We start from the raw sequence: 17,757 nt of genomic DNA on the forward strand, positions 1-17,757 counted from the left end.
AGTAGATGTCTTTCTGAAAGTGCTGTAACTAAGTTTAAGAATATAATGCACCCACTGTTATCATCTCCAATGCCCTGTACCAACATAGAGCAGAGCAGCTATCTGAACGCTACCCCAACAGAGGTCGATTATCTTGTTAATAATTTTACCTCCTCACTACGTACGACTCTGGATACTGTAGCTCCTGTGAAAACTAAGGCCTCAAATCAGAAGTACCTGACACCGTGGTATAATTCTGAAACATGTACCCTAAAGCAGATGACTCGTAAGCTGGAGAGGAAAATTTAGAGGATCATCATTTAGCCTGGAGAAATAGTTTGCTGCTTTATAAGAAAGCCCTCCGCAAAGCCAGAACATCTTACTATTCATCACTGATTGAAGAAAATAAGAACAACCCCAGGTTTCTCTTCAGCACTGTAGCCAGGCTGACAAAAAGTCAGAGCTCTTTTGAGCCAACCATCCCTTTAACGTTAACTAGTAATGACTTCATGAACTTCTTCACAAATAAAATTTTTATCATTAGAGAAAAAATTACCAATAATCACCCCACAGATGCAATATTATCTACAGCTACTCTTAGTACCGTTGATGATAAGTTAGACTCTTTTTCTCTAATTGATCTTTCTGAGTTAACTTCAATAATTACTTCCTCACTTCACTGTTAATTCCTCCATCAACGGTTAGCTGAGCTGGTCAGAGCGTGGTGCTAATAATGCTTAAGTCATGGGTTCAAGTTTTTTTCCCACTATGTTGAAGTAATTTCTTGTAAACACACATTTCTCTTGTGTTCTTAACAGTTCTTCCACCCTCTTTTTTGGTATATTAGACAAAAAAAGGGGTCGGTTTAGGCACAACTTGTGGGCCGGTTAGCTCAGCTGGTCAGAGCGTGGTGCTAATAACGCCAAGGTCATGGGTTCAATCCCCATACTGGCCATTCCAGCAGCCATCCAAGGTGCTGTCTGGTGATAGATTGTGGATTTTATTTGGTGGGATCCAAGAAAAAACCTCTGCCAACTTCCAGGTGAGTGATGTACGCAACTACAAATGACAGCAAACCACAAAATTCACTGACACGCTAATGAATACATTACATGCTTAGCTACAATCTCCAAATCACTTTTCCAGCTAATTTCTGGATAAATCACTCATTTCCAAAGTCTGACACAGCATACTGCATCAAAAACTGCTGCTTTATATCCTCACCTATCGACCCTAACAGTAGAAGACGCACACCATGTATTATTTTGTGGCACATTTCTTCTTAAAGCATTTTTTGTAAGTCAACAGAAGAGGTTTTTTTCCCACTATGTTGAAGTAATTTCTTGTAAACACACATTTCTCTTGTGTTCTTAACAGTTCTTCCACCCTCTTTTTTGGTATATTAGACAAAAAAGGGGTGGGTTTAAGGACAAGTTGTGGGCCGGTTAGCTCAGCTGGTTAGAGCGTTGTGCTAATAACGCCAAAGTCATGGGTTCAATCCCCATACTGGCCATTCCAGTATGGAAGGTGGTGTCTCATGGTAGACTGTGGATTTGTTTGGTGGGACCCAAGAAAAAAACTTCTGCCAACTTCCAGGTGACAGATCGGGCCACGTAAGCTTCATGACGTCCATTGGCAGTTGATATTCTGGCTTAGTGGGTGGATCCACTGTGCATGTGGCAGGTAGGACTACGTTTTTAAGAGCGTGATACATGGGAGAAATTCTGTGGCATGCACTTATTTCAAGCAACAATCAATTATTTCAAGCAACAATCAAGCAATATCCACCAGCCACGTGACCAACCCAACACCAGCAGTTGGCTCAAGCAGACTCCAACGAACGTTTGTGAAAAGTGTGAGCTTCTGCCAGACCACGTGGCCTAACGGACAAGGCGTCTGACTTCGGATCAGAAGATTGAGGGTTCGAGTCCCTTCGTGGTTGGTTGTGAGTGCTTGAGGAGCAGGCATGCGTTCGCAGCATGCCAACCTCAGCTCCATTATGTCATCCAAAATTGCTACGCTGTTGTCAACTTCATGTCCTTCAACAGAGACTCTACGAGTTCTCAAACGAGGCTCGAATGGCCAGGTTGGGGACTGAAGCCATGAACTTGGCCTTATCAGTGCCAGGCTCCAGTAGTATTGGCTTAGAAGCAACCATAGAAAGTCAATAACATGCCATGACCTCAAGCGACACGGGTGAAAAAATCACGACTTGGAAGCAGGCTGTTGGTGGAACTCCACCTGCATAGATGGCTTCTGATCAGTGGGAGCTTCCAAGAGTTGGCTTTCATTGGTACAGCTTGAAGTAATTTCTTGTAAACACACATTTCTCTTGTGTTCTTAACAGTTCTTCCACCCTCTTTTTTGGTATATTAGTCAACAAAACGATCAGTTTGCACACAAGTTGTAGGCAGGTTAGCTCAGCTGGTCAGAGCGTGGTGCTAATAACGCCAAAGTCATGGGTTCAATCCCCATACTGGCCATTCCAGCAGCCATCTAACGTGCTGTCTGGTGATAGATTGTGGATTTTATTTGGTGGGATCCAAGAAAAAACCTCTGCCAACTTCCAGGTGAGTGATGTACGCAACTACAAATGACAGCAAACCACAAAATTCACTGACACGCTAATGAATACATTACATGCTTAGCTACAATCTCCAAATCACTTTTCCAGCTACTTTCTGGATAAATCACTCATTTCCAAAGTCTGACACAGCATACTGCATCAAAAACTGCTGCTTTATATCCTCACCTATCGACCCTAACAGTAGAAGACGCGCACCATGTATTGTTTTGTGGCAAATTTCTTCTGAAAGCATTTTTTGTAAGTCAACAGAAGAGGTTTTTTTCCCACTATGTTGAAGTAATTTCTTGTAAACACACATTTCTCTTGTGTTCTTAACAGTTCTTCCACCCTCTTTTTTGGTATATTAGTCAACAAAAGGATTAATTTGCACACAAGTTGTAGGCCGGTTAGCTCAGCTGGTCAGAGCGTGGTGCTAATAACGCCAAGGTCATGGGTTCAATCCCCATACTGGCCATTCCAGCAGCCATCTAAGGTGCTGTCTGGTGATAGATTGTGGATTTTATTTGGTGCGATCCAAGAAAAAACCTCTGCCAACTTCCAGGTGAGTGATGTACGCAACTACAAATGACAGCAAACCACAAAATTCACTGACACGCTAATGAATACATTACATGCTTAGCTACAATCTCCAAATCACTTTTCCAGCTACTTTCTGGATAAATCACTCATTTCCAAAGTCTGACACAGCATACTGCATCAAAAACTGCTGCTTTATATCCTCACCTATCGACCCTAACAGTAGAAGACGCACACCATGTATTGTTTTGTGGCAAATTTCTTCTGAAAGCATTTTTTGTAAGTCAACAGAAGAGTTTTTTTCCCACTATGTTGAAGTAATTTCTTGTAAACACACATTTCTCTTGTGTTCTTAACAGTTCTTCCACCCTCTTTTTTGGTATATTAGTCAACAAAAGGATCAGTTTGCACACACTTCGTGGTTGGTTGTGAGTCCTTGAGGAGCAGGCATGCGTTCGCAGCATGCCAACCTCAGCTCCTTTATGTCATCCAAAATTGCTACGCTGTTGTCAACTTCATGTCCTTCAACAGAGACTCTACGAGTTCTCAAACGAGGCTCGAATGGCCAGGTTGGGGACTGAAGCCATGAACTTGGCCTTATCAGTGCCAGGCTCCAGTAGTCTTGGCTTAGAAGCAACCATAGAAAGTCAATAACATGCCATGAGCTCAAGCCACACGGGTGAAAAAATCACGACTTGGAAGCAGGCTGTTGGTGGAACTCCACCTGCATAGGTGGCTAGTGATCAGTGGGAGCTTCCAAGAGTTGGCTTTCATTGGTACAGTGTCAGACGATTTTTATTCAATACAAATATAATCAAGTATAATCAAGTAAAAATAAATATGCTTTATCTTCAAATGCAACATAAACCAGTATGCCTTATAACCAAGCTTATTAATAAAAGAGAACACAATGTATTCCTTACTTTAAGTGTGAAAGATCAGATAAGCATGATATATTTCTGTATTCTTATTTTAGTATGCGAAAGATCAGATAAGCTGACTCTTTGTCTGAATTTTATGTCTGAACTTTATGTTTGAACTCTCCTCTTTTCTGTTAAAAGAGGAAGTACTGTTACCCCTTTTTGCCTTATAAATAAAGCGATGAGCATGGCTCACATGTGTGTGTGATCTTGCTGAGAGGCACACACCCATGCATGTAAAACTCTGAGTCTGTCTGCAGTGTCTTATTTCACTTACTTGTGTTTGAAAAAGTGTCTTAACCCCTGACATTTAATTGGTCCTTCGTAGCCGGAGAACTAACTGTTATTTTTAACGTCTAGTTTTCCACAGACGGTTTTCATCGGATTCTGACGTCGTGATCGCCTGCTGGAAAATCTGTGCACAGTAAAACGGAAAAACCGGGACCGTGAATTCGGCCCACGGCGCCAGGACCCGATGTGAGCCGGATCCAAAACGCAGCGCCACAGTAAGGTGAATATGAAACACTGCATTCCATCAAGCGCTAAAATACGTTGATATTGAGATTTTCCTCTAAAATAGTGTGTAAACCTGGTATGCGCCGACAGATCTCAGTCCAAGGGAGACTAAGGAGACGACAGGCAAGAGCGAGATTCTAGAAATCGCTATTAAAAGTTCCGGTTGCTCAAGGGTAGCAGCTGAACGGAACAAGTTCCGGTCACTCGAGGAGTGCCTGTAACGGAACAGTTAGAAGGTTGCACGACGAAAAATACGGAAAATCTCAATAAAAATTATAAAAGCGCGCTCTGTTTGTGTTAACAAAGAGAAGTGAGTTGTCATTTACGACCCAATACGCGGTCGAATCACTTCTCTAATAGTTGTTTTCCTGTGTACACTCACGAATTGGCTGGAGTGGGAATCTAAGGTTGTGCGTCATCACGTAAAATCAATAACCGCTTTCTCAATTAGTGAGAAAGTAGAAGCCTGTTATTGATCACCTGCCCGCTCCTTCGTGCCAGTGAAGGTGTCACAGTTCTGACGTAATTAGTTTAAAATGGGTAACTCTAAAACTAAAGTAAAATTAACAGCAGACGAAGAATGGTTAGAAAAAACTGTTCAAATGCAGGAATAATCAGTGCAAAAAGGTGGAGAAATCCACATAAAATATATATTGTCCAGCTTGGCAAGGAAAATGTACGCCTGATTCAATAAATGCTTTAAAAGCCGCTTTGCAAAAGGAGCTATATGAGGAAAAAAGTCAAAAGAAAAAAGCCCCCCTCCTTATGCTCCTCAGCCTGCAGCAGCAGCAGCAGCTGCACCCGTCTCTACGTCACAGCTTCCTGTTCCTTCGCGCCACAGCCCTTTTCCTCTCAGATCCCTATGCAGACGAAGGCGACGTGATGAATGACTAGCACGAGAGGAAGGAAGAGAAACAGATGAAGCCGAAGTTTACAATATAGAACAACTGCTGCTAGAGTCAGCTGTAATATATGTGAAAGGTGTGCCGTTAAAAAATGTTTTGAGACACAGGAGTTTGTAAAACTGTTTTAACTGTAGAAGTCCCAGATGTAACATTCTCAAAAAACACTATAATTGTGAAATCAGCCTCAGGACATGTGACAAAACAGCATCTAACTGATCCCCTTTTTATGTCACATAGAGATAGTGGCCGTGGCTGCAAAAATCAGTGCACTTATGACCCATCATGCCCAGATTGTATGAAATAAATAAAAGGAAATCATTCATATGAAGACCTTTTCTATAAAAAAGATAGATGTTTCCATCCTGGAAACCGTGGGTGAGACTGCAGCTCACTCACGGTCCCTGATGGATACAAAATAAAATATAGTAATCTGAAGGTTGGATCTGAGATGAGGCAAACAGAAAACCAGTCTAAAAGTAGGCACAAACCTGTTCAGAGAAAAAGCAAATTTGTACAGATTGGATGAACTATAAATTATCTGTTTGCTGAGTAAGATGATCCTAACTATTAAATTAGCTTAGTAGTAGTATAGTGATATACACTAATGGAATATTGTAATATACTATTGTCATTATATAGACAGAAAAAGATAATAATAATTAATAAAGATATAATATTAATATTGTTATGAAGCAGTCTGCATTAAGTTTAAGGTTTGCTCAAACTCAGTATAATGACATATGAGATGAAGAAAATAAAGGCAATATCTAAACCAATTAGGTGCAAAGAGGCACTTAACCTGTTTGAAAACCTGTAATTTATCCTAGATAAATATTACTGAGATATAGAGCACATCTATAATAACAACTAATAAGCCAAACCCTGTAGAAAATAACTAAACCTACAGGATTATGAAGCTGAATTAAATGTGTGGACACTGCTAAGTTGATGAGCATGTTACACATTTTCTTTTATTTTTTATTTATTAGTTTTTTTAGAGCAGAGGCTGCATAAAAGCCAACACATGCAGCTGTCTGTGAGCTCAGTTTCCGCTCACACTTCTGCTCTGTTTCTGGCAGCATTTTTCGTTGTCTTTTTGTATCCTGACTCATGTATGTTTTTGTTTTTTTGATTATTTTGTTAGTTTGGAAACAAATCTGTGCCAACACTTGTGGATTATGGTGACACATAGTGATTAGGCATATGATTTACAAATGCATATGATTTACAAATGCCCAGTTTTAGAACTGTGAGCTATGAACAATGCAAAGTTTAGGAAATAATATATATATATATACACAAAAAACTTCAAAGTTTGAAATATGTAAGATGTGTGGATTCTTTGAAAAACTAGAAGGTATCTAAAAATGCCTCAAGTAAAAATGATATTCTCTAATGACACTCTGATAGTTAGGTCAGCATCAGGGCCAGAAGTTCCTGTGAAACTACAATATCCCCTGAGTGCAGAAGCGAGAGACGGAATTAGACCAGTAATCGCAGATATGCAGAAAGCAGGTATTCTCGTGAAAACTAATAAAGCCACGTGTAATACACCAATTTTTCCAGTAAAAAAAGCCAATACAGGAAAATATTGCCTAGTTCATGACCTAAGAGCAATAAGGTAACAGAGCAAATACCTCCAGTGGTTACTAACCCACATACTATTTTAAATCAAGTAACACCAAAAGAACAATGGTTCTCAGTGATTGACCTCTCAAATGCATTTTTCTCTGTTCCTTTACACCAAGATTCACAGAATCTATTTGGATTCACTTTTGATAATGAAAAATAGACATACACCAGGCTACCAACAGGATTTCAAAATAGCCCAACGCTGTATGCAGAAGCTCTAAAGAAATCAATGTCATTTTGCTCTCTCCCTGCTCCAGGAAAATTTCTGTTGTATGTAGATGACATATTAATCACAGGCCATACACAGGACGATTGTAAACAAAACACAATGACAGTTCTGCAACATTTAGCAGAACAAGGCCATAAAGTATCCCCACAAAAGTTACAACTGTGGAGTGACAAAGTCACCTATCTAGGACATCAGCTAACAGGCCAAGGCCGCACCCTTCTAGAGAGCAGGAAGACAGCAATCCAAAATGCCGCAAAACCAATAACTAAGCAGCAAATGATGAGTTATTTAGGTTTGTGCAATTTTTGTAGGTGTTGGATTCCAGAATACGCATTGTTGGTCCAACCACTACAAAACCTAATTTATGGTAAAGACCTAGCACTGAAAGACAAAATACAGTGGACCCCAGAAGCAGAAAAAGCTTTCACTGATTTAAAAATAGCATTGCAAACATGTACTGTCCTAGCATTACCAGACTATGACAAGCCATTTTACTTGCACGTGGATGGCAGCTCTGGATACATGAAAGCCGTACTGACACAAGCTTTTGGGGATAGACAGCGGCCATTGGCATTTTATTCATGTAAACTTGATTCTGTGGTTGCTGGCCTTCCTACCTGCGTGCAGGCCTGTGCGGCTGCAGCAGAGGCAGTTAAAAAGTCAGCTGATATCATTTTAGGACACCCTTTAATTGTTAAAGTGCCACACGCTGTTACCTCGATACTGCTGCAAGCGAACCTCTCATATCTAACACATGCAAGACAGCTGTTTGCACAAGCTAGATGAGGAAACGAAACCGCGACCTGACATATATAGCACACCACAAATATCCTTTGTAGACATCTTTGTAGAAGGTTCCGCAAGCAAGGACAAAACTGGACGAAACTGTGTTGGTTATGCTGTGACCACAATAGATACAGTTATTGAAGCACGGCCATTAACCTCTTCACACTCAGGCCAAAGTGCAGAGTTAACAGCAGTCATCAGAGCCTGTGAATTATACAAAGACAAAGCAGCAAAAGAGGCAGCAGGAAAAGAAGCAGACGCTTTTACATTAACCCCGAACAAAAAGCAGCATCACAAAATGAAAAATCCTCCTGGCGCACCAGTACAACACGGTGGTCTTTTGAAAAGACTGCTGGAAGTCATCACATTGCCCAGACATTTAGCCTTATGTAAATGTGCTGCACATCAGAAAGATGACTCAGACATCACTAAAGGAAATGACTTTGCAGATAAGGCAGCCAAAGCAGCTGCAGAAAAACACATTGATGTTTTAACAACAGAAACCATAGATTTAATACCATTAGAAATACTAGCAGATGCACAAAAGACAGCATCACTAAGTGAACAAAAATCTTGGTTGAAAGACGGAGCAGAATTAAAAGACAATCTTATGATGTGTAATGGCAAACCTGTTCTTCCAAAATTTTTGCATAAAACCCCACTTTAGTGACACATTCAAAAAACTCACGTGTCGTCAGGAGGGATGAGTAATATACTTAATAAACAATTCTACACAAAAAATTTTGAAAGTTCAGCAAAAGAATTTATCAGAACATGTATGGTTTGCCAAAGACACAACGCACAGGGAAATTTACGACCAAAGCGAGGGCATTTCCCTAAACCACCACATCCATTTCACACTATCCACATGGATTTCATAGAATTAAATGAATCACAATCCTCCAAATATGCACTTGTGATAATAGATGTATTTTCTAAATGGCCAGAAATATACCCAGTGAAAAAAGCAGATGCAATTTCAGTAGCAAAATGTTTGTGTAACCATTTTATTTGGTGGGATCCAAGAAAAAACCTCTGCCAACTTCCAGGTGAGTGATGTACGCAACTACAAATGACAGCAAACCACAAAATTCACTGACACCCTAATGAATACATTACATGCTTAGCTACAATCTCCAAATCACTTTTCCAGCTACTTTCTGGATAAATCACTCATTTCCAAAGTCTGACACAGCATACTGCATCAAAAACTGCTGCTTTATATCCTCACCTATCGACCCTAACAGTAGAAGACGCACACCATGTATTGTTTTGTGGCAAATTTCTTCTGAAAGCATTTTTTGTAAGTCAACAGAAGAGTTTTTTTCCCACTATGTTGAAGTAATTTCTTGTAAACACACATTTCTCTTGTGTTCTTAACAGTTCTTCCACCCTCTTTTTTGGTATATTAGACAAAAAAAAGGTGTCGGTTTAGGCACAAGTTGTGGGCCGGTTAGCTCAGCTGGTCAGAGCGTGGTGCTAATAACGCCAAAGTCATGGGTTCAATCCCCATACTGGCCATTCCAGTATTGAAGGTGCTGTCTCATGGTAGACGGTGGTTTTGTTTGGTGGGATCCAAGAAAAAAACTTCTGCCAACTTCCAGGTGACAGATCGGGCCACGTAAGCTTTATGACGTCCATTGGCAGTTGATACTCTGGCTTAGTGGGTGGATCCACTGTACATGTGGCAGGTAGGACTACCTTTTTAAGAGCGTGATACATGGGAGAAATGCTGTGGCATGCACTTATATCAAGCAACAATCAATTATTTCAAGCAACAATCAAGCAATATCCACCAGCCACGTGACCAACCCAACACCAGCAGTTGGCTCAAGCAGACTCCAACGAACGTTCGTGAAAAGTGGGAGCTTCTGCCAGACCACGTGGCCTAACGGACAAGGCGTCTGACTTCGTATCAGAAGATTGAGGGTTCGAGTCCCTTCGTGGTTGGTTGTGAGTCCTTGAGGAGCAGGCATGCGTTCGCAGCATGCCAACCTCAGCTCCTTTATGTCATCCAAAATTGCTATGCTGTAGTCAACTTCATGTCCTTCAACAGAGACTCTACGAGTTCTCAAACGAGGCTCGAATGGCCAGGTTGGGGACTGAAGCCATGAACCTGGCCTTATCAGTGCCAGGCTCCAGTAGTCTTGGCTTAGAAGCAACCATAGAAAGTCAATAACATGCCATGACCTCAAGTGACACGGGTGAAAAAATCACAACTTGGAAGCAGGCTGTCGGTGGAACTCCACCTACATAGGTGACTTCTGATCAGTGGGAGCTTCCAAGAGTTGGCTTTCATTGGTACAGCTTGAAGTAATTTCTTGTAAACACACATTTCTCTTGTGTTCTTAACAGTTCTTCCACCCTCTTTTTTGGTATATTAGTCAACAAAAGGATCAGTTTGCACACAAGTTGTAGGCCGGTTAGCTCAGCTGGTCAGAGCGTGGTGCTAATAACGCCATGGTCATGGGTTCAATCACCATACTGGCCATTCCAGCAGCCATCTAAGGTGCTGTCTAGTGATAGATTGTGGATTTTATTTGGTGGGATCCAAGAAAAAAACTTCTGCCAACTTCCAGGTGACAGATCGGGCCACGTAAGCTTTATGACGTCCATTGGCAGTTGATACTCTGGCTTAGTGGGTGGATCCACTGTGCATGTGGCAGGTAGGACTGCGTTTTTAAGAGCGTGATACATGGGAGAAATTCTGTGGCATGCACTTATTTCAAGCAACAATCAATTATTTCAAGCAACAATCAAGCAATATCCACCAGCCACGTGACCAACCCAACACCAGCAGTTGGCTCGAGCAGACTCCAACGAACGTTCGTGAAAAGTGGGAGCTTCTGCCAGACCACGTGGCCTAACGGACAAGGCGTCTGACTTCGGATCAGAAGATTGAGGGTTCGAGTCCCTTCGTAGTTGGTTGTGAGTCCTTGAGGAGCAGGCATGCGTTCACAGCATGCCAACCTCAGCTCCTTTATGTCATCCAAAATTGCTACGCTGTTGTCAACTTCATGTCCTTCAACAGAGACTCTACGAGTTCTCAAACGAGGCTCGAATGGCCAGGTTGGAGACTGAAGCCATGAACTTGGCCTTATCAGTGCCAGGCTCCAGTAGTCTTGGCTTAGAAGCAACCATAGAAAGTCAATAACATGCCATGACCTCAAGCAACACGGGTGAAAAAATCACGACTTGCAAGCAGGCTGTTGGTGGAACTCCACCTGCATAGGTGACTTCTGATCAGTGGGAGCTTCCAAGAGTTGGCTTTCATTGGTACAGCTTGAAGTAATTTCTTGTAAACACACATTTCTCTTGTGTTCTTAACACTTCTTCCACCCTCTTTTTTGGTATATTAGTCAACAAAAGGATCAGTTTGCACACAAGTTGTAGGCCGGTTAGCTCAGCTGGTCAGAGCGTGGTGCTAATAACGCCAAGGTCATGGGTTCAATCCCCATACTGGCCATTCCAGCAGCCATCTAAGGTGCTGTCTGGTGATAGATTGTGGAATTTATTTGGTGGGATCCAAGAAAAAACCTCTGCCAACTTCCAGGTGAGTGATGTACGCAACTACAAATGACAGCAAACCACAAAATTCACTGACACGCTAATGAATACATTACATGCTTAGCTACAATCTCCAAATCACTTTTCCAGCTACTTTCTGGATAAATCACTCATTTCCAAAGTCTGACACAGCATACTGCATCAAAAACTGCTGCTTTATATCCTCACCTATCGACCCTAACAGTAGAAGACACACACCATGTATTGTTTTGTGGCAAATTTATTCTTAAAGCATTTTTTGTAAGTCAACAGAAGAGTTTTTTTCCCAATATGTTGAAGTAATTTCTTGTAAACACACATTTCTCTTGTGTTCTTAACAGTTCTTCCACCCTCTTTTTTGGTATATTAGACAAAAAAAAGGTGTCGGTTTAGGCACAAGTTGTGGGCCGGTTAGCTCAGCTGGTCAGAGCGTGGTGCAAATAACGCCAAAGTCATGGGTTCAATCCCCATACTGGCCATTCCAGTATTGAAGGTGCTGTCTCATGGTAGACTGTGGTTTTGTTTGGTGGGATCCAAGAAAAAAACTTCTGCCAACTTCCAGGTGACAGATCGGGCCACGTAAGCTTTATGACGTCCATTGGCAGTTGATACTCTGGCTTAGTGGGTGGATCCACTGTGCATGTGGCAGGTAGGACTACGTTTTTAAGAGCGTGATACATGGGAGAAATGCTGTGGCATGCACTTATATCAAGCAACAATCAATTATTTCAAGCAACAATCAAGCAATATCCACCAGCCACGTGACCAACCCAACACCAGCAGTTGGCTCAAGCAGACTCCAACGAACGTTCGTGAAAAGTGGGAGCTTCTGCCAGACCACGTGGCCTAACGGACAAGGCGTCTGACTTCGTATCAGAAGATTGAGGGTTCGAGTCCCTTCGTGGTTGGTTGTGAGTCCTTGAGGAGCAGGCATGCGTTCGCAGCATGCCAACCTCAGCTCCTTTATGTCATCCAAAATTGCTATGCTGTAGTCAACTTCATGTCCTTCAACAGAGACTCTACGAGTTCTCAAACGAGGCTCGAATGGCCAGGTTGGGGACTGAAGCCATGAACTTGGCCTTATCAGTGCCAGGCTCCAGTAGTCTTGGCTTAGAAGCAACCATAGAAAGTCAATAACATGCCATGACCTCAAGTGACACGGGTGAAAAAATCACAACTTGGAAGCAGGCTGTCGGTGGAACTCCACCTACATAGGTGACTTCTGATCAGTGGGAGCTTCCAAGAGTTGGCTTTCATTGGTACAGCTTGAAGTAATTTCTTGTAAACACACATTTCTCTTGTGTTCTTAACAGTTCTTCCACCCTCTTTTTTGGTATATTAGTCAACAAAAGGATCAGTTTGCACACAAGTTGTAGGCCGGTTAGCTCATCTGGTCAGAGCGTGGTGCTAATAACGCCATGGTCATGGGTTCAATCCCCATACTGGCCATTCCAGCAGCCATCTAAGGTGCTGTCTAGTGATAGATTGTGGATTTTATTTGGTGGGATCCAAGAAAAAAACTTCTGCCAACTTCCAGGTGACAGATTGGGCCACGTAAGCTTTATGACGTCCATTGGCAGTTGATACTCTGGCTTAGTGGGTGGATCCACTGTGCATGTGGCAGGTAGGACTGCGTTTTTAAGAGCGTGATACATGGGAGAAATTCTGTGGCATGCACTTATTTCAAGCAACAATCAATTATTTCAAGCAACAATCAAGCAATATCCACCAGCCACGTGACCAACCCAACACCAGCAGTTGGCTCAAGCAGACTCCAACGAACGTTCGTGAAAAGTGGGAGCTTCTGCCAGACCACGTGGCCTACCGGACAAGGCGTCTGACTTCGGATCAGAAGATTGAGGGTTCGAGTCCCTTCGTGGTTGGTTGTGAGTCATTGAGGAGCAGGCATGCGTTCGCAGCATGCCAACCTCAGCTCCTTTATGTCATCCAAAATTGCTACGCTGTTGTCAACTTCATGTCCTTCAACAGAGACTCTACGAGTTCTCAAACGAGGCTCCATTGGCCAGTTTGGGGACTGAAGCCATGAACTTGGCCTTATCAGTGCCAGGCTCCAGTAGTCTTGGCTTAGAAGCAACCATAGAAAATCAATAACATGCCATGACCTCAAGCGACACGTTTGAAAAAAATCACGACTTGGAAGCAGGCTGTTGGTGGAACTCCACCTGCATAGGTGGCTTCTGATCAGTGGGAGATTCCATGAGTTGGCTTTCATTGGTACAGCTTGAAGTAATTTCTTGTAAACACACATTTCTCTTGTGTTCTTAACACTTCTTCCACCCTCTTTTTTGGTATATTAGTCAACAAAAGGATCAGTTTGCACACAAGTTGTAGGCCGGTTAGCTTAGCTGGTCAGAGCGTGGTGCTAATAATGCCAAGGTCATGGGTTCAATCCCCATACTGGCCATTCCAGCAGCCATCTAAGGTGCTGTCTGGTGATAGATTGTGGATTTTATTTGGTGCGATCCAAGAAAAAACCTCTGCCAACTTCCAGGTGAGTGATGTACGCAACTACAAATGACAGCAAACCACAAAATTCACTGACACATGACACGCTAATGAATACATTACATGCTTAGCTACAATCTCCAAATCACTTTTCCAGCTACTTTCTGGATAAATCACTCATTTCCAAAGTCTGACACAGCATACTGCATCAAAAACTGCTGCTTTATATCCTCACCTATCGACCCTAACAGTAGAAGACTCACACCATGTATTGTTTTGTGGCAAATTTCTTCTTAAAGCATTTTTTGTAAGTCAACAGAAGAGGTTTTTTTCCCACTATGTTGAAGTAATTTCTTGTAAACACACATTTCTCTTGTGTTCTTAACAGTTCTTCCACCCTCTTTTTTGGTATATTAGTCAACAAAAGGATTAATTTGCACACAAGTTGTAGGCCGGTTAGCTCAGCTGGTCAGAGCGTGGTGCTAATAACGCCAAGGTCATGGGTTCAATCCCCATACTGGCCATTCCAGCTTCCATCTAAGGTGCTGTCTAGTGATAGATTGTGGATTTTATTTGGTGGGATCCAAAAAAAACCTCTGCCAACTTCCAGGTGAGTGATGTACGCAACTACAAATGACAGCAAACCACAAAATTCACTGACAAATGACACGCTAATGAATACATTACATGCTTAGCTACAATCTCCAAATCACTTTTCCAGCTACTTTCTGGATAAATCACTCATTTCCAAAGTCTGACACAGCATACTGCATCAAAAACTGCTGCTTTATATCCTCACCTATCGACCCTAACAGTAGAAGACGCACACCATGTATTGTTTTGTGGCAAATTTCTTCTTAAAGCATTTTTTGTAAGTCAACAGAAGAGTTTTTTTCCCACTATGTTGAAGTAATTTCTTGTAAACACACATTTCTCTTGTGTTCTTAACAGTTCTTCCACCCTCTTTTTTGGTATATTAGTCAACAAAAGGATCAGTTTGCACACAAGTTGTAGGCCGGTTAGCTCAGCTGGTCAGAGCATGGTGCTAATAACGCCAAGGTCATGGGTTCAATCCCCATACTGACCATTCCAGCAGCCATCTAAGGTACTGTCTGGTGATAGATTGTGGATTTTATTTGGTGGGATCCAAGAAAAAACCTCTGCCAACTTCCAGGTGAGTGATGTACGCAACTACAAATGACAGCAAACCACAAAATTCACTGACACATGACACGCTAATGAATACATTACATGCTTAGCTACAATCTCCAAATCACTTTTCCAGCTACTTTCTGGATAAATCACTCATTTCCAAAGTCTGACACAGCATACTGCATCAAAAACTGCTGCTTTATATCCTCACCTATCGACCCTAACAGTAGAAGACGCACACCATGTATTGTTTTGTGGCAAATTTCTTCTTAAAGCATTTTTTGTAAGTCAACAGAAGAGTTTTTTTCCCACTATGTTGAAGTAATTTCTTGTAAACACACATTTCTCTTGTGTTCTTAACAGTTCTTCCACCCTCTTTTTTGGTATGTTAGACAAAAAATAGGTGTCGGTTTAGGCACAAGTTGTGGGCCGGTTAGCTCAGCTGGTCAGAGCGTGGTGCTAATAACGCCAAAGTCATGGGTTCAATCCCCATACTGGCCATTCCAGTATGGAAGGTGCTGTCTCATGGTAGACTGTGGTTTTGTTTGGTGGGATCCAAGAAAAAAACTTCTGCCAACTTCCAGGTGACAGATCGGGCCACGTAAGCTTCATGACGTCCATTGGCAGTTGATACTCTGGCTTAGTGGGTGGATCCACTGTGCATGTGGCAGGTAGGACTACGTTTTTAAGAGCGTGATACATGGGAGAAATTCTGTGGCATGCACTTATTTCAAGCAACAATCAATTATTTCAAGCAACAATCAAGCAATATCCACCAGCCACGTGACCAACCCAACACCAGCAGTTGGCTCAAGCAGACTCCAACGAACGTTCGTGAAAAGTGGGAGCTTCTGCCAGACCACGTGGCCTAACGGACAAGGCGTCTGACTTCGGATCAGAACATTGCAGATTCGAGTCCCCTCGTGGTTGGTTGTGAGTCCTCAAGGAGCAGGCATGCGTTGCTAAGTGCTGCTGGATGTTTGCTGGAGGCTTGAAGCTGCTGGAAGCTGAGACCTGCTGTTATTTGACAGCTACTGGAAGTTGCAGGTGACTGCTTGAAGCAGAGTGCTGCTAGCAGCTGAGAACTGCTGCAGGGTGAGATCTGCCAGAGGTTTAAAGCTGCTTGAAGCACCTTGAGGCTGCTTCAGGCTTGAAGCTGCTGGAAGCTGCTTGAGTCACGTGAGTTTAAATTATACTACTCTTCATACTCAGTATGTTTGAAACCTCTGTTGTTGCCAGAGGCGGAGCCAGACATTTGAAACACCCGGGGCTTAGCCCAAAAGGGTAGTATGCATGTGGGATTTTTTTTTTTTTTTTTTTTTTGGGGGGGGGGGGGGGGGGGGTGTAGAAATTACTGAAAGATTAATAGGCTCTGTTTTGAGTTTTGTTCAAAAAACAATGACTTCATATAGGGAAAAATATATATCACATGTGCAGGACACCTTAAACTAGTTTTTTAATTAGGCAGCAAGGCAGAACAAAATCGGGGCTGTATCAAGACACGAGGACTAAACCCCAATTCAACCAGACCCAGAACTGATCCGGAATTAAAATAGGACTACAACAGTTCAAAATCAGGACTACTGAGGACTTAACCAAGACAGAACCAGAATCAGAACTAGATGATAGTAGCACTAAAAGTCATCATAGACCTGCACTACATTTATTGTTTAATTCTACCAAAGTACAATATTTAGATTGAGAAAAGTTTATATAATTACTTAGCCTTGTTGTGCAAACAAGCCTGCAGAACTTAATAAATATAGAATTTGAAAAATAACAAACCTAAAAAGAAACACTAGGTACGAGATACATGATACGGTGATACTTTTGGTAAACAACCATTTGACTAAGATGTGTGTCTCACCTGCTCTTGTTCCACCTCTGTTCTGTCCTCATTCTCCATCTCCCTCTCTGTTCCTCTCTCTCTCTTTGTGCTGACAATCATCAAATATACAGTTGAAACCAGATATTTATGTACTCTTCAGATCAAAACACAAACACTTTTTTAATTGTAACATCAAATCAGACTAAATGTTTATTTTTTAGACTGATAAATCTAAAAAACATATTTGTTAACTTTAAGAGTAAAGAGAGAAACTATCTGTATTTCTTAACTGTAAATGGCACCAAATTGTATTCAAACTGAGCCACACTTATGGAGCTCCACAGTTCTTTTCCTGGTGTTTTGGTTGACATCTTTTGATTTTCCCATGTCACAGAAAATTTACTCACATGGACTCTACTAACCTATCAGAAGCTTCTTCAGCTCAGAATGGAATCGTCTGGAGTTTCTTATTAATTAACAATAAACTTAGTGTACATGTACTCCTAAATTTGATGAAAGTGATAAAAAATACAGCTCTGTCTCTCTTTATTCTGACATTTAACTAATTCAAAAGATATTTCAATATTTATCTAAAACAAAAGTTTACTCTAAATTGATGTTGTACAGTAAAAATGTTTTATGTTTTCTCCCTAAAGTGTAAATATCTGGTTACAAATGTGAATATCCTGCTGTGT

At 41.7% G+C, this 17,757-nt stretch overlaps 14 non-coding genes and 1 pseudogene across 14 annotated transcripts; 14 read left to right on the forward strand and 1 right to left on the reverse strand.

Moving 5' to 3' along the window:
- The window catches only part of LOC113034810 (uncharacterized), a 234,154-nt pseudogene that overhangs the window by 124,127 nt on the left and 92,270 nt on the right, over positions 1-17,757 (reverse strand).
- On the forward strand, positions 861-934 carry trnai-aau (transfer RNA isoleucine (anticodon AAU)). The gene has a single exon. It is a non-coding gene; the product is annotated as a tRNA-Ile (tRNA).
- trnai-aau (transfer RNA isoleucine (anticodon AAU)) lies at positions 1,419-1,492 on the forward strand. The gene has a single exon. It is a non-coding gene; the product is annotated as a tRNA-Ile (tRNA).
- trnar-ucg (transfer RNA arginine (anticodon UCG)) lies at positions 1,849-1,921 on the forward strand. Its single transcript has one exon. It is a non-coding gene; the product is annotated as a tRNA-Arg (tRNA).
- Positions 2,947-3,020, forward strand: trnai-aau (transfer RNA isoleucine (anticodon AAU)). The gene has a single exon. It is a non-coding gene; the product is annotated as a tRNA-Ile (tRNA).
- Positions 9,518-9,591, forward strand: trnai-aau (transfer RNA isoleucine (anticodon AAU)). The gene has a single exon. It is a non-coding gene; the product is annotated as a tRNA-Ile (tRNA).
- On the forward strand, positions 9,948-10,020 carry trnar-ucg (transfer RNA arginine (anticodon UCG)). The gene has a single exon. It is a non-coding gene; the product is annotated as a tRNA-Arg (tRNA).
- Positions 10,923-10,995, forward strand: trnar-ucg (transfer RNA arginine (anticodon UCG)). The gene has a single exon. It is a non-coding gene; the product is annotated as a tRNA-Arg (tRNA).
- trnai-aau (transfer RNA isoleucine (anticodon AAU)) lies at positions 11,463-11,536 on the forward strand. The gene has a single exon. It is a non-coding gene; the product is annotated as a tRNA-Ile (tRNA).
- Positions 12,452-12,524, forward strand: trnar-ucg (transfer RNA arginine (anticodon UCG)). Its single transcript has one exon. It is a non-coding gene; the product is annotated as a tRNA-Arg (tRNA).
- On the forward strand, positions 12,992-13,065 carry trnai-aau (transfer RNA isoleucine (anticodon AAU)). Its single transcript has one exon. It is a non-coding gene; the product is annotated as a tRNA-Ile (tRNA).
- Positions 13,427-13,499, forward strand: trnar-ucg (transfer RNA arginine (anticodon UCG)). Its single transcript has one exon. It is a non-coding gene; the product is annotated as a tRNA-Arg (tRNA).
- On the forward strand, positions 13,968-14,041 carry trnai-aau (transfer RNA isoleucine (anticodon AAU)). Its single transcript has one exon. It is a non-coding gene; the product is annotated as a tRNA-Ile (tRNA).
- On the forward strand, positions 14,533-14,606 carry trnai-aau (transfer RNA isoleucine (anticodon AAU)). The gene has a single exon. It is a non-coding gene; the product is annotated as a tRNA-Ile (tRNA).
- trnai-aau (transfer RNA isoleucine (anticodon AAU)) lies at positions 15,662-15,735 on the forward strand. The gene has a single exon. It is a non-coding gene; the product is annotated as a tRNA-Ile (tRNA).

This window comes from Astatotilapia calliptera, chromosome 13 (genome assembly GCF_900246225.1).
Source record: "Astatotilapia calliptera chromosome 13, fAstCal1.2, whole genome shotgun sequence".
Taxonomy (NCBI): domain Eukaryota; kingdom Metazoa; phylum Chordata; class Actinopteri; order Cichliformes; family Cichlidae; genus Astatotilapia; species Astatotilapia calliptera.